The following is a 13847-nucleotide window of genomic DNA, read 5'->3' on the forward strand; positions in this document are numbered from 1 at the left end:
AAGCTCTCGAACGTGTCCACATGACACAACCTTTATTTACAAGCCTAAAGAGGCCACCAACCCAACTAAAATGGGACTTATAAGCCTTCGGCCGCCCCTCTACCTGCTATATAAGGCATGAACATGCCAAAAGACAACGGACAGACATAAGCATTACATCCAACATCTTGTTTAGAAGTTTGTCCGTTACATTCTCCCCCACTTATCCCTTCGACGTCCTCGTCGAAGCCTTTGTGAACACTGCAACTCTTCGCCTTTGCTGAGTCTTCAATCTTCCGCTCCAGCTGCAATGCGCCTCCTGGCTCCCAGCTGCTCTACGCTGCTGTTTTTGAGTAGTCGACCCTTTAATCCGCCGTGCTGCTACAACTCACCAATGACTCTGACTCTGTTGGGGGGGTTGGCTGAGTTGTGTTGATCCTTGTCGATTCTTGCGGATCCACCAAATGAAGGAAAAGACCATCTTTTCTGCGCCAGTCTCTCAAAATTTCCACATGCTGCTTGAACTGGGTGGATGCTTGTTGGAGCTTTAACGATCATCGCCTCGCAAACTTCTGAAGTTTTGGGTCCTTCCTCCACAAAATTTGCTCATTGACTCTTCTTTCAGTTAGTTGTCACATCCAAGTAGGTTCGCATCACTTCCGCTTTCGATTGGCATTTCGTTGGGAAATGAAGCGGACGATCTACTCTCAGTAGCACTGATCACCGTTGGTGAGGATTTGACAACTATTGTCTTCCATTATCTTCGAAGGGTCTTTGAACTTGTGCAGAGCTCCTCTGCTGGATAGATAAGAGAACTGGGGTACTCGGTTTCGCCCATTCTCTTAAGAGTTGAGAAGGCAAAGGTTACTTTGACTTCACCCGCCTCCTCGAGGTTGTACTTCATGCATCGAGCTGGTTACTAGTCTTCGCCTGCTCTTTGCTCACACTTCTGAAGCACTTGAAGTGTTTGCACTCCTTGCGTTGAGTTGGCTACTGTGATTCACCTTCTCAATGCCATCGAACTTCTGGAATGCGGGAAGTTTTCACCCCAACTTGGAGTAATTCTCTGATAGATGAGGTCGCCTTTGGGATTGTACCGTCTTCTCCATCAACCCTGCCGCCTACTCCACTGAGTAGCAAAGGTACAGCACCGCGTACTGCCTGCTTCGTTCCTTGGTCGTGCACTCTTGCATGACCCGAAGTCCTTCACTTACGGCTATCTTGATGAGAAACTTGTTGACACCGGTCTTACGAAGTTTCTTGGCCTCTGCCCTTCAGCCTTGTCTCGGTACTTGGAGATTGCCTCTGCATGCTCCACCTCCTCGGCCCCTTTCACGACCAAGCGCTCTCCCTCCATGAGAGCAAGGGATCAATGACTTGCACGGAAGTCCCGCCTCTGCGGTACCATGGCGCTGCCATGCCCATGGCCCTACTTTCCGTCGCCTCGCCTCTGTATCCCTTTTCTTCACAATCAGTAGAGATGTCTCCATGGCACTCCTCTGAGTCCACCTCCATTCTAACTGATGCTTGATTTTGGGTAGCTAAGTCCCTCTGGACTCGTCGTCGCTTCCTCGCCCCTTTCGACCCCCTGCTTCAACACCACTGTGTTCTCCAAGCAGTCCGTTTGGTCGATGGAAAGATAGACTGCAACTCCCATGCATGGCCTCTGCCATCACGTTGTAGAGTTTGCAGCGATTCTGTTCTCCTCTGACTTGTCGGGCTCCCTTAAGCGAATATGAGCTCTGGAGCAGTCCAACTCTCCAGCTGCTTCGATCATACCTCTGCATGATCAAGTCCCTCCCATGGAACTCACTGGTACTTGCATTCGAACTTTTCCCTTGGTGGAACCCAGCCCCCATATGCTGATGACCAAGGTTTTCATCCGATGCAAAATTCGGTGCACGCCCGGAAGACCCGCCTCTGCGGTACCATGGCCTTCACTCCTTGAATCCATAGCCCTTCTTGCCGTCGTGTTGTTCACCAAAGCGGAGCTCCCAGTAGCTCCCGATCATACCTCCATATGATCTCATCCCTCACGGGACGATGTCGTGTGCGTCGCATTGCCACAAACTGTTCCACCACGATCCGCTGCACCATGTCGCCTCCTGGTGACATCTCTATTGCATTCTGATCCATGTGGAATAAACTCGAATTGTGAACCCTCCATGTGTGGCCTCTGCCAATACATCGCAGGGTCCCTTCCACCTTCGAATTTGTTCGCTCCTTTGGCAATCGACCTTCATCCACCCACTCTTGGGTCACACCTAGATGAAGCACCGCTCTAGGACAGTCCGTCGCCTAGTAGCTCCCGAAGTCCACCGACTCCACTGTAGTTTGTGCACCATTGTCTGGATCCTGGGCCTCTGCCCCTACCAGCACAATCTCCGCTGTGCACTGCTTCCTTCACAGCAACTCAAATGGCAACACTGTGGCATATTCTTCAAGAGTACCCGCCTCTGCGTCCTCTTGCCCCGTGCTAAGGCCTTCTGAACCCAACTTCGCCTCCGCAAATTGAGTCGCCTTAGTTCCTCCATCAAATGCTCCTCCGAGATAAGGTGCATGTGCCCAGAAGCTCCCTTCGTCTTTGGCACCATGCAAGATGAGTCCGCTCCGTCAGAATGAAGGACCCATGGAACAACATGATCCTACCCTTGCCTCTGCAAGAGTTCATGTCTTTGACCTCTGTCTAAGGAAAGCACTGTGCTTCTGCTCCATGTTCCAACTTCTCTGTTGGCTCCCTTCATGTGGCTTGGGTACTTCGCCAAGTTACACCCAAGTTGCTCCGCTCCTCGTTTTTGCATTGAGTCGATGGTGGCCCTCGCGCCCTCCATTCCACGGGTCAGCCCTCCCTTGAGTCCGATCTCCATATCGACTCTAAGTGTGCCTTCATTTAAGTTGCTTCAGGTTGCTCCCCCACTTGATCTCGCAATGCATCCACCAATGCATTCTCTCGAGCGAGATCAAGCGACAACTCCTCGTCGCTTGCTTGGTCCATCGAGCTTCGTGAAGTTGTTGTTTGTGAGGTACTCCTCCTCAACATGTGAAGTCCGTCTCACATGAGTCTCCCTCTGGAGTGCCGAGACTTATCCCTCCTGGATAACTGTCCCGTTGGAGCAACATCTCTCTTCGTTTCGGAGACCACCATCCCCTTGGACTACTCCGATCTGCTGAACAAACTGTGCATTGTTCTGCCTCCTGCAGACGCACTTGCTAGATTGCGCCTCCACGTCAATACAACCACCGCTGCACCCCTCAAGGCCTAGCAACATGCTGAACTCGTTGCACATTTCAGCCTCCTCCGGACGTATCCTTCGCTTGCCGAAGAGAAAGTTTCAATGCTCCATGGCGCCGAGTCTCGGTCGCCTTGGGATGGCCACGAACATTCCATCGTCCGCATACAAGCCCATGCATGAGTACCAAATTCTTCGAGTTAGCAATTCCCCTCACCTCTGTGAGCTTTGCATAACTCTTTTGGTCGTTGAGCAACTCATTCCACCTTGGATGGTCTCATTCTTGCCAAGCGCCTCGCTTGCCTAGAGCACCATCAAGTATAGTTGTCAACGTTGAGCCGTAGCTCAAACTCAGCCATCCCAACCTTTGTGCGCTCCGAATTCTTCCAAGCTTGCCTGTTCTCGTGGTGCCTCTTGCGCGAAGGGTTGGCCATTCCTCAAAATGCCAATGTTAGATGCCCGCTCCTCTGAGCGACTCTTTTCCCTACATCTCCATGCCCGTTTTCCCTCAAACGGTCGCGCGTGTGCTGACTGCCCTCAACGCAGCCCTGCTAGGTCCCCCACGTTTGCATGTCAAGTGTTTCTACGAGTGCTTGTCCCGCTCTGATACCATAATGTCACGACCTTAGCTGGTTTTGCCTAAGGCGTGCGGCACCCTCGCGCGTCCGTCCGCAAAGGTCAGCCTCCCCGAAGCCTCCCATTGTCCCTTAGGACCAACAAAAGAGAGAACGGGTTAAAGAGAACGCCTCAATCGGGATCCACAAGCAAACATGTCCGTAAAACACTTCATAGACAATGCAAATTACAAACAGACTTTACAAGCTCTGAATAGTTGCACAACAAAGGGTAAAATGGTCCATTACAGACCGAAAAGCTCTCGAACGTGTCCACATGACACAACCTTTATTTACAAGCCTAAAGAGGCCACCAACCCAACTAAAATGGGACTTATAAGCCTTCGGCCGCCCCTCTACCTGCTATATAAGGCATGAACATGCCAAAAGACAACGGACAGACATAAGCATTACATCCAACATCTTGTTTAGAAGTTTGTCCGTTACAATACGTCGTCCGTGACGTGCACAAAGGCGAGGGACAACGCAAACAAAACGAGTGCGATCATTCCAGCACTAAAGAACCGGATCCCATTAGAACTTTGAAGTTAAGCGTTCTTGGGCGAGAGTAGAACTAGGATGGTTGACCCCTTTGGAAGTTCTCGTGTTGCACTCCTTTTTGCGCCCCGAGCGACCAAAACCTCTCCCTTCGACCTCTGAGGCGATGGTTTTGGGCTTCGGAATTTGCCATGACCACTACGCTGTCAGTCTCGTGGGGCTCGGAGAGAGGTTTCCGGAATAGGGTAACAATAGCGATTCCGAGTTCGTTCGAGAAAGTCCCGATGGTTTCGGCTTGCCGTGTCCGATACTTGGTGGGAATCATAGAGATCCGACAATGGCGATTCCGAGATCGTTTGAGAGGTTTGGGGGCTCCATATTGACACGGACTTAGTTGGTTTTGCCTAAGTCGTGTGGCACCCTTGCGCATCCGTCCGTAAAGGTCAGCCTCCCCGAAGCCTCCCATTGTCCCTTAGGACCAACAAAAGAGAGAACGGGTTAAAGAGAACGCCTCTATCGGGATCCACAAGCAAACATGTCCGAAAAACACTTCATAGACAATGCAAATTACAAACAGGCTTTACAAGCTCTGAACAGTGGCACAACAAAGGGTGAAATGGTCCATTACAGACCGAAAAGCTCTCGCACGTGTCCACATGACACAACCTTTATTTACAAGCCTAAAGAGGCCACCAACCCAACTAAAATGGGACTTATAAGCCTTCTGCTGCCCCTCCACACGCTGTACAAGGCATGAACATGCCAACAGACACGGACAGATATAAACATTACATCCAACATCCTGTTTCAAAGTTTGTTCGTGACAATACGCCGTCCGTGACGTGCACAAAGGCGAGGGACGACGAAAACAAAATGAGTCCGATCATTCCAGCACTAAAGCATCGGATCCCATCAGAACTTTGAAGTTAAGTGTTCTTGGGCGAGAATAGAACTAGGATGGGTGACCCCCTGGGAAGTCCTCGTGTTGCACTCCGTTTTGCGCCCCGAGCGACCAAGACCTCTCCCGTTGACCTCCGAGCGATGGTTTTGGGCCTCGGAATTTGCCGTGACCGCTAAGCAGTCAGTCTCGTGGGGCTCGGAGAGAGGATTTCGAGTTCGTTCGAGAAAGTCCCGATGGTTTTGGCTTGCGGTGTCCGGTACGCGGTGGGCATCGGAGAGATCCGACTATGGAGATTCCGAGATCGTTCGAGAGGTTTGGGGGCTCCATACGCCGTCCGCGACGATCACAAAGGCGAGGGACGACGCAGACAAAACGAGTGTGAGCATACCAGCACTAAAGCACCGGATCCCATTAGAACTCCGAAGTCAAGCGTGCTTTGGCGAGAGTAGTACTAGGATGGGTGACCCCTTGGGAGGTCCTCGTGTTGCACTCCTTTTTGCGCCCCGAGCGACCAAAACCTCTCCCGTCGACCTCCGAGGCAATGGTTTTGGGCCTCGGAATTTGCCGTGACTGCTACGCTGTCAGTCTCGTGGGGCTCGGAGAGGGGTTTCCGGAATGGGGTCGCAATAGCGATTCCGAGTTCGTTCGAGAAAGTCCCGATGGTTTCGGCTTGCCGTGTCCGGTACGCGGTGGGTATCGGAGAGATCCGACAATGGCGATTCCGAGATCGTTCGAGTGGTTTAAGGCCTCCATACGCCGTCCGAGACGTGCACAAAGGCGAGGGACGACGTAAATAAAATGAGTGCTACCATACCAGCACTAAAGCACCAGATCCCATCAGAACTCCGAAGTTAAGTGTGCTTGGGCGAGAGTAGTACTAGGATGGGTGACCCCCTGGGAAGTCCTCGTGTTGCACTCCTTTTTGCGCCCCGAGCGACCAAAACCTCTCCCGTCGACCTCCGAGTCGATGGTTTTGGGCGATTCCGAGTTCGTTCGAGAAAGTCCCGATGGGTTCGGCTTGCCGTGTCCGGTACGCGGTGGGCATCGGAGAGATCCGACAATGGCGATTCCGAGATTGTTCGAGAGGTTTAGGGGCTCCATACGCCGTCCGCGACGTGCACAAAGGCGAGGGATGACGTAGACGAAACGAGTGCGAGCATACCAGCACTAAAGCACCGAATCCCATCAAAACTCCGAAGTTAAGCGTGCTTGGGCAAGAGTAGTATTAGGATGGGTGACCCCCTGGGAAGTCCTCGTGTTGCACTCCATTTTGCGGCCCGAGCGACCAAAACCTCTCCCGTCGACCTCCGAGGCGATGGTTTCGGGAATCGGAATTTGCCGTGACCGAATGGGGTCGCAATAGCGATTACGAGTTCGTTCGAGAAAGACCCGATGGTTTCGGCTTGCCGTGTCCGGTACGCGGTGGGCATCGGAGAGATCCGACAATGGCGATTCCGAGATCGTTCGAGAGGTTTGGGGGCTCCATACGCCGTCCGCGACGTGCACAAAGGCGAAGGACGACGCAAACAAAACGAGTGCAATCATACCAGCACTAAAGCACCGGATCCCATCAGAACTCCGAAGATAAGCGTGCTCGGGCGAGAGTCGTACTAGGATGGGTGACCACCTGGGAAGTCCTCGAGTTGCACTCCTTTTTGCGCCCCGAGCGACCAAAACCTCTCCCGTCGACCTCCGAGGCGATGGTTTCGGGCCTCGAAATTTGTCGTGACTGCGACGCAGTCAGTCTCGTGGGGCTCGGAGAGGGGTTTCCGGAATGTGGTCGCAATAGCGATTCCGAGTTCGTTCGAGAAAGTCCCGATGGGTTCGGCTTGCCGTGTCCGGTACGCGGTGGGCATCGGAGAGATCCGACAATGGCGATTAGGAGATTGTTCGAGAGGTTTGGGGGCTGCATACGCTGTCCGCGATGTGCACAAAGGCGAGGGACGACGTAGACAAAACGAGTGCGATCATACCAGTACTAAAGCACCGGATCCCATCAGAACTTCGAAGTTAAGCGTTCTTGGGCGAGGGCAGTACTAGGATGGGTGACCCCCTGGGAAATCCTCGTGTTGCACTCCTTTTTGCGCCCCGAGCGACCAAAACCTCTCCCGTCGACCTCCGAGGCGATGGTTTTGGGCCTCGGAATTTGCCGTGACCGCTACGCTGTCAGTCTCGTGGAGCTCGGAGAGAGGTTTCTGGAATGGGGTCGCAATAGTGATTCCGAGTTCGTTCGAGAAAGTCCCGATGGGTTCGGCTTGCCGTGTCCGGTACGCGGTGGGCATCGGAGAGATCCGACAATGGCGATTCCGAGATTGTTCGAGAGGTTTGTGGGCTCCATACGCCGTCCGCGACGTGCACAAAGGCGAGGGATGACGTAGACGAAACGAGTGCGATAATACCAGCACTAAAGCACCGAATCCCATCAGAACTCCGAAGTTAAGCGTGCTTGGGCGAGAGTAGTACTAGGATAGGTGACCCCCTGGGAAGTCCTCGTGTTGCACTCCATTTTACGGCCCGAGCGACCAAAACCTCTCCCGTCGACCTTCGAGGCGATGGTTTCAGGCATCGGAATTTGCCGTGACCACTACGCTTTCAGTCTCGTGGTGCTCGGAGAGAGGTTTCCGGAATGGGGTTGCAATAGCGATTCCGAGTTCGTTCGAGAAAGACCCGATGGTTTCGGCTTGCCGTGTCTGGTACGCGGTGGGCATCGGAGAGATCCGACAATGGCGATTTCGAGATCGTTCGAGAGGTTCGGGGGCTCCATACGCCGTCCGCGACGTGCACAAAGGCGAGGGACGACGTAAACAAAACGAGCGCGATCATACCAGCACTAAAGCACCGGATCCCATTAGAAGTCCGAAGATAAGTGTGCTCGGGCGAGAGTAGTACTAGGATGGGTGACCACTTGGGAAGTCCTCATGTTGCACTCCTTTTTGCGCCCCGAGCGACCAAAACCTCTCCCGTCGACCTCCGAGGCGATGGTTTCGGGCCTCGAAATTTGCCGTGCGAGAAAGTCCCGATGGTTTCGGCTTGCCGTGTCCGGCACGCGGTGGGCATTGGGGGCTCCAAACGTCGTCCGCGACGTGCACAAAGGCGAGGGACGACGCAGACAAAACGAGTGCAATAATACCAGCACTAAAGCACCGAATCCCATCAGAACTCCGAAGTTAAGCGTGCTTGGGCGAGAGTAGTACTAGGATAGGTGACCCCCTGGGAAGTCCTCGTGTTGCACTCCATTTTACGGCCCGAGCGACCAAAACCTCTCCCGTCGACCTTCGAGGCGATGGTTTCAGGCATCGGAATTTGCCGTGACCGCGACGCAGTCAGTCTCGTGGGGCTCGGAGAGGGGTTTCCGGAATGTGGTCGCAATTGCGATTCCGAGTTCGTTCGAGAAAGTCCCGATGGTTTCGGCTTGCCGTGTCCTGTACGCGGTGGGCATCGGAGAGATCCGACAATGGCAGTTCCGAGATCGTTCGAGAGGTTTGGGGGCTCCATATGCCGTCCGCGACGTGCACAAAGGCGAGGGACGACGCAGACAAAACGAGTGCGATCATACCAGTGCTAAAGCACCGGATCCCATCAGAACTTCGAAGTTAAGCGTCCTTGGGCGAGGGCAGTACTAGGATGGGTGACCCCCTGGGAAGTCCTCGTGTTGCACTCCTTTTTGCGCCCCGAGCGACCAAAACCGCTCCCGTCGACCTCCGAGGCGATGGTTTCGGGCCTCTGAATTTGCCGTGACCGTTACACAGTCAGTCTCGTGGGGCTCGGAGAGAGGATTCCGAGTTCGTTCGAGAAAGTCCCGATGGTTTCGGCTTGCGGTGTCCGGTATGCTATGGGCATCGGAGAGATCCGACAATGGCGATTCCGAGATCGTTCGAGAGGTTTCGGGGCTCCACACGCCGTCTTCGATGTGCACAAAGGCGAGAGACGACACACACAAAACGAGTGCGATCATACCAGCACTAAAGCACCGGATCCCGTCAGAACTCTGAATTTAAGCGTGCTTGGGCGAGAGTAGTACTAGGATGGGTGACCCCCTTGTGAAGTCCTCGTGTTGCACTCCTTTTTACGCCCCGAGCGACCAAAACCTCTCCCGTCGACCTCCGAGGCGATGGTTTCGGGCCTTGGAATTTGTAGTGACCACTACGCAGTCAGTCTCGATGGGCTCGGAGAGAGGTTTCCAGAATGGGGTCGCAATAGCGATTACGAGTTCGATCGAGAAAGTCCCGATGGTTTCGGCTTGCCATGTCCGGTACGCGGTGGGCTTTGGAGAGATCCGACAATGGAGATTACGAGATTGTTCGAGAGGTTTGGGGGCTCCATACGCTGTCCGCGATGTGCACAAAGGCGAGGGACGACATAAACAAAACGAGTGCGATCATACCAGTATAAAGCACCAGATCCCATCGGAACTTCGAAGTTAAGCATGCTTGGGTGAGAGTAGAACTAGGATGGGTTACCCCCTGGTAAGTCCTCATGTTGCACTCTCTTTTGCGCCCTGAGCGACCAAAACCGCTCCCGTCAATCTCCGAGGCAATGGTTTTGGGCCTCGGAATTTGCCGTGACCGCTACGCTGTCAGTCTCGTGGGGCTCGGAGAGAGGTTTCCGGATTGGGGTCGCATTAGCGATTCCGAGTTCGTTCGAGAAAGTCCCGATGGTTTCGGCTTGCCGTGTCCGGTATGCGGTGGGCATCGGAGAGATCCGATAATGGCGATTCCGAGATCGTTCAAGAGGTTTGGGGGCTCCATACGCCGTCTGCGACGTGCACAAAGGCGAGGGACGACGCAGACAAAACGAGTGCGATCATACCAGTACTAAAGCACCGGATCCGATCAGAACTCCGAAGTCAAGCGTGCTTTGGCGAGAGAAGTACTAGGATGGGTGACCCCTTGGGAGGTCCTCGGGTTGCACTCCTTTTTGCGCCCCGAGCGACCAAAACCTCTCCCGTCGACTTCCGAGGCAATGGTTTTGGGCCTCGGAATTTGCCGTGACCGCTACGCAGTCAGTCTCGTGGGGCTCGGAGAGCGGTTTCTGGAATGGGGTCGCAATAGCGATTCCGAGTTCGTTCGAGAAAGTCCCGATGGTTTCGGCTTGCCGTGTCCGGTACGCGGTGGGTATCGGAGAGATCCGACAATGGCGATTCCGAGATCGTTCGGGTGGTTTAAGGCCTCCATACGCCGTCCGAGACTTGCACAAAGGCGAGGGACGACGCAAATAAAATGAGTGCTACCATACCAGCACTAAAGCACCGGATCCCATCAGAACTCCGAAGTTAAGTGTGCTTGGGCGAGAGTAGTACTAGGATTGGTGACCCCCTGGGAGGTCCTCGTGTTGCACTCCTTTTTGCGCCCCGAGCGACCAAAACCTCTCCCGTCGACCTCCGAGGCAATGGTTTTGGGCCTCGGAATTTGCCGTGACCGCTACGCTGTCAGTCTCGTGGGGCTCGGAGAGCGGTTTCCGGAATGGGGTCACAATAGCGATTCCGAGTTCGTTCGAGAAAGTCCCGATGGTTTCGGCTTGCCGTTTCCGGTACGCGGTGGGTATCGGAGAGATCCGACAATGGCGATTCCGAGATCGTTCGAGTGGTTTAAGGCCTCCATACGCCGTCCGAGACGTGCACAAAGGCGAGGGACGACGCAAATAAAACGAGTGCTACCATACCAGCACTAAAGTAATGGATCCCATCAGAACTCCGAAGTTAAGTGTACTTGGGCGAGAGTAGTACTAGGATGGGTGACCCCCTGGGAAGTCCTCGTGTTGCAATCCTTTTTGCGCCCTGAGCGACCAAAACCTCTCCCGTCGACCTCCGAGGTGATGGTTTTGGGCCTCGGAATTTGCCGTGACCGCTACGCTGTCAGTCTCGTGGAGCTCGGAGAGAGGTTTCCGGAATGGGGTCGCAATAGCGATTCCGAGTTCGTTCGAGAAAGTCCCGATGGGTTCGGCTTGCGGTGTCCGGTACGCGGTGGGCATCGGAGAGATCCGACAATGGCGATTCCGAGATTGTTCGAGAGGTTTGGGGGCTCCATACGCCGTCCGCGACGTGCACAAAGGCGAGGGATGACGTAGACGAAATGAGTGCGATCATACCAGCAGTAAAGCACCGAATCCCATCAGAACTCCAAAGTTAAGCATGCTTGGGCAAGAGTAGTATTAGGATGGGTGACCCCCTGGGAAGTCCTCGTGTTGCACTCCATTTTATGGCCCGAGCGACCAAAACCTCTCCCGTCGACCTCCCAGGCGATGGTTTCGGGAATCGGAATTTGCCGTGACCGCTACGCTTTCAGTCTCATGGAGCTCGGAGAGAGGTTTCCGGAATGGGGTCGCAATAGCGGAATGGGGTCGCAATAGCGATTCCGAGTTCGTTCGAGAAAGACCCGATGGTTTCGGCTTGCCGTGTCCGGTACGCGGTGGGCATCGGAGAGATCCGACAATGGCGATTCCGAGATCGTTCGAGAGGTTTGGGGGCTCCATACGCCGTCCGCGACGTGCACAAAGGCGAGGGACGACGCAGACAAAACGAGTGCAATCATACCAGCACTAAAGCACCGGATCCCATCGGAACTTCGAAGTTAAGCGTGCTTGGGCGAGAGTAGAACTAGGATGGGGTAATACCAGCACTAAAGCACCGGATCCCATCGGAACTTCGAAGTTAAGCGTGCTTGGGCGAGAGTATAACTAGGATGGGTTACCCCCTGGTAAGTCCTCATGTTGCACTCTCTTTTGCGCCCTGAGCGACCAAAACAGCTCCCGTCGACCTCCGAGGCAATGGTTTTGGGCCTCGAAATTTGCCGTGACCGCGACGCAGTCAGTCTCGTGGGGCTCGGAGAGGGGTTTCCGGAATGTGGTCGCAATAGCGATTGCGAGTTCGTTCGAGAAATCCCGATGGGTTTGGCTTGCCGGACACGAGAGATCCGACAATGGCGATTCCGAGATTGTTCGAGAGGTTTGGGGGCTCCATACGCCGTCCGCGACGTGCACAAAGGCGAGGGACGACATAAACAAATCGAGTGCGATCATACTAGCATAAAGCACCAGATCCCATCGGAACTTCGAAGTTAAGCGTGCTTGGGCGAGAGTAGAACTAGGATGGGTTACCCCCTGGTAAGTCCTCATGTTGCACTCTCTTTTGCGCCCTGAGTGACCAAAACCGCTCCCGTCGACCTCCGAGGCAATGGTTTTGGGCCTCGGAATTTGCCGTGACCGCTACGCTGTCAGTCTCGTGGGGCTCGTAGAGAGGTTTCCGGATTGGGGTCGCATTAGCGATTCCGAGTTCGTTCGAGAAAGTCCCGATGGTTTCGGCTTGCCGTGTCCGTTATGCGGTGGGCATCGGAGAGATCCGACAATGGCGATTCCGAGATCGTTCGAGAGGTTTGGGGACTCCATACGCCGTCCGCGACGTGCACAAAGGCGAGGGACGACGCAGACAAAACGAGTGCGATCATACCAGTACTAAAGCACCGGATCCGATCAGAACTCCGAAGTCAAGCGTGCTTTGGAGAGAGTAGTACTAGGATGGGTGACCCCCTGGGAGGTCCTCGTGTTGCACTCCTTTTTGCGCCCCGAGCGACCAAAACCTCTCCCGTCGACCTCCGAGGCAATGGTTTTGGGCCTCGGAATTTGCCGTGACCGCTACGCTGTCAGTCTCGTGGGGCTCGGAGAGCGGTTTCCGGAATTGGGGTCGCTATCGGAGAGATCCGACAATGGCGATTCCGAGATCGTTCGAGTGGTTTAAGGCCTCCATACGCCATCCGAGACGTGCACAAAGGCGAGGGACGACGCAAATACAACGAGTGCTACCATACCAGCACTAAATCACCCGATCCCATCAGAACTCCGAAGTAAAGTGTGCTTGGGCGAGAGTAGTACTAGGATGGGTGACCCCCTGGGAAGTCCTCATGTTGCACTCTTTTTTGCGCCCTAAGCGACCAAAACCGACCTCCGAGGCGATGGTTTTGGGCCTCGGAATTTGCCGTGACCACTACGTTGTCAGTCTCGTGGAGCTCGGAGAGAGGTTTCCGGAATGGGGTCGCAATAGCGATTCCAAGTTCGTTCGAGAAAGTCGGCTTGCCGTGTCCGGTACGCGGTGGGCCGTGTCCGGTACGCGGTGGGCATCGGAGAGATCCGACAATGGCGATTCCGAGATTGTTCGAGAGGTTAGGGGGCTCGGGATGATGTAGACCAAACGAGTGCGATCATACCAGCACTAAAGCACCGAATCCCATCAAAACTCCGAAGTTAAGCGTGTTTGGGGGCTCCATACACCGTCCGCGACGTGCACAAAGGCTAGGGACGACGCTGACCAAACGAGTGCGATCATACCAGTACTAAAACACCGGATCCGATCAGAACTTCGAAGTTAAGCGTCCTTGGGCGAGGGCAGTACTAGGATGGGTGACCCCTTGGGAAGTCCTCGTGTTGTACTCCTTTTTGCGCCCCGAGCGACCAAAACCTCTCCCGTCGACCTCCTCGAAAATTGCCGTGACCGCGACGAAGTTAGTCTCGTGGGGCTCGGAGAGGGGTTTCCGGAATGTGGTCGCAATAGCGATTCCGAGTTCGTTCGAGAAAGTCCCGATGGGTTCGGCTTGCCGTGTCCGGTACGCGGTGGGCATCGGAGAGATCCGACAA

At 54.4% G+C, this 13847-nt stretch overlaps 17 non-coding genes and 5 pseudogenes across 17 annotated transcripts; all 22 read left to right on the forward strand.

Moving 5' to 3' along the window:
- The first annotated feature begins 4320 nt into the window (after nt 1-4320).
- On the forward strand, nt 4321-4439 carry LOC135621277 (5S ribosomal RNA; annotated as a pseudogene).
- Nucleotides 4440-5196: 757 nt separating this feature from the next.
- LOC135621279 (5S ribosomal RNA) lies at nt 5197-5315 on the forward strand (annotated as a pseudogene).
- A 281-nt stretch (nt 5316-5596) lies between these two features.
- On the forward strand, nt 5597-5715 carry LOC135620997 (5S ribosomal RNA). The gene has a single exon (XR_010490225.1). It is a non-coding gene; the product is annotated as a 5S ribosomal RNA (ribosomal RNA).
- Nucleotides 5716-6022: 307 nt separating this feature from the next.
- LOC135620615 (5S ribosomal RNA) lies at nt 6023-6141 on the forward strand. The gene has a single exon (XR_010489856.1). It is a non-coding gene; the product is annotated as a 5S ribosomal RNA (ribosomal RNA).
- Nucleotides 6142-6370: 229 nt separating this feature from the next.
- Nucleotides 6371-6489, forward strand: LOC135621133 (5S ribosomal RNA). Its single transcript, XR_010490359.1, has one exon. It is a non-coding gene; the product is annotated as a 5S ribosomal RNA (ribosomal RNA).
- Nucleotides 6490-6755: 266 nt separating this feature from the next.
- On the forward strand, nt 6756-6874 carry LOC135620786 (5S ribosomal RNA). The gene has a single exon (XR_010490019.1). It is a non-coding gene; the product is annotated as a 5S ribosomal RNA (ribosomal RNA).
- Nucleotides 6875-7181: 307 nt separating this feature from the next.
- Nucleotides 7182-7300, forward strand: LOC135620684 (5S ribosomal RNA). Its single transcript, XR_010489923.1, has one exon. It is a non-coding gene; the product is annotated as a 5S ribosomal RNA (ribosomal RNA).
- Nucleotides 7301-7607: 307 nt separating this feature from the next.
- LOC135620847 (5S ribosomal RNA) lies at nt 7608-7726 on the forward strand. The gene has a single exon (XR_010490078.1). It is a non-coding gene; the product is annotated as a 5S ribosomal RNA (ribosomal RNA).
- Nucleotides 7727-8033: 307 nt separating this feature from the next.
- On the forward strand, nt 8034-8152 carry LOC135621153 (5S ribosomal RNA). Its single transcript, XR_010490379.1, has one exon. It is a non-coding gene; the product is annotated as a 5S ribosomal RNA (ribosomal RNA).
- Nucleotides 8153-8338: 186 nt separating this feature from the next.
- On the forward strand, nt 8339-8457 carry LOC135620864 (5S ribosomal RNA). The gene has a single exon (XR_010490094.1). It is a non-coding gene; the product is annotated as a 5S ribosomal RNA (ribosomal RNA).
- Nucleotides 8458-8764: 307 nt separating this feature from the next.
- Nucleotides 8765-8883, forward strand: LOC135620779 (5S ribosomal RNA). The gene has a single exon (XR_010490013.1). It is a non-coding gene; the product is annotated as a 5S ribosomal RNA (ribosomal RNA).
- Nucleotides 8884-9165: 282 nt separating this feature from the next.
- Nucleotides 9166-9285, forward strand: LOC135621033 (5S ribosomal RNA). Its single transcript, XR_010490259.1, has one exon. It is a non-coding gene; the product is annotated as a 5S ribosomal RNA (ribosomal RNA).
- Nucleotides 9286-9592: 307 nt separating this feature from the next.
- Nucleotides 9593-9710, forward strand: LOC135621298 (5S ribosomal RNA; annotated as a pseudogene).
- A 307-nt stretch (nt 9711-10017) lies between these two features.
- Nucleotides 10018-10136, forward strand: LOC135621148 (5S ribosomal RNA). Its single transcript, XR_010490374.1, has one exon. It is a non-coding gene; the product is annotated as a 5S ribosomal RNA (ribosomal RNA).
- A 307-nt stretch (nt 10137-10443) lies between these two features.
- On the forward strand, nt 10444-10562 carry LOC135620844 (5S ribosomal RNA). Its single transcript, XR_010490075.1, has one exon. It is a non-coding gene; the product is annotated as a 5S ribosomal RNA (ribosomal RNA).
- A 307-nt stretch (nt 10563-10869) lies between these two features.
- On the forward strand, nt 10870-10988 carry LOC135621084 (5S ribosomal RNA). The gene has a single exon (XR_010490310.1). It is a non-coding gene; the product is annotated as a 5S ribosomal RNA (ribosomal RNA).
- A 307-nt stretch (nt 10989-11295) lies between these two features.
- Nucleotides 11296-11414, forward strand: LOC135621112 (5S ribosomal RNA). Its single transcript, XR_010490338.1, has one exon. It is a non-coding gene; the product is annotated as a 5S ribosomal RNA (ribosomal RNA).
- A 406-nt stretch (nt 11415-11820) lies between these two features.
- LOC135621316 (5S ribosomal RNA) lies at nt 11821-11939 on the forward strand (annotated as a pseudogene).
- Nucleotides 11940-12227: 288 nt separating this feature from the next.
- On the forward strand, nt 12228-12345 carry LOC135621317 (5S ribosomal RNA; annotated as a pseudogene).
- A 307-nt stretch (nt 12346-12652) lies between these two features.
- LOC135621176 (5S ribosomal RNA) lies at nt 12653-12771 on the forward strand. Its single transcript, XR_010490401.1, has one exon. It is a non-coding gene; the product is annotated as a 5S ribosomal RNA (ribosomal RNA).
- A 239-nt stretch (nt 12772-13010) lies between these two features.
- LOC135621127 (5S ribosomal RNA) lies at nt 13011-13129 on the forward strand. Its single transcript, XR_010490353.1, has one exon. It is a non-coding gene; the product is annotated as a 5S ribosomal RNA (ribosomal RNA).
- A 398-nt stretch (nt 13130-13527) lies between these two features.
- Nucleotides 13528-13646, forward strand: LOC135621042 (5S ribosomal RNA). Its single transcript, XR_010490268.1, has one exon. It is a non-coding gene; the product is annotated as a 5S ribosomal RNA (ribosomal RNA).
- Nucleotides 13647-13847: the final 201 nt, after the last annotated feature.

Source organism: Musa acuminata, chromosome BXJ2-8 (genome assembly GCF_036884655.1).
Source record: "Musa acuminata AAA Group cultivar baxijiao chromosome BXJ2-8, Cavendish_Baxijiao_AAA, whole genome shotgun sequence".
In the NCBI taxonomy this organism is placed as follows: Eukaryota; Viridiplantae; Streptophyta; class Magnoliopsida; order Zingiberales; family Musaceae; genus Musa; species Musa acuminata.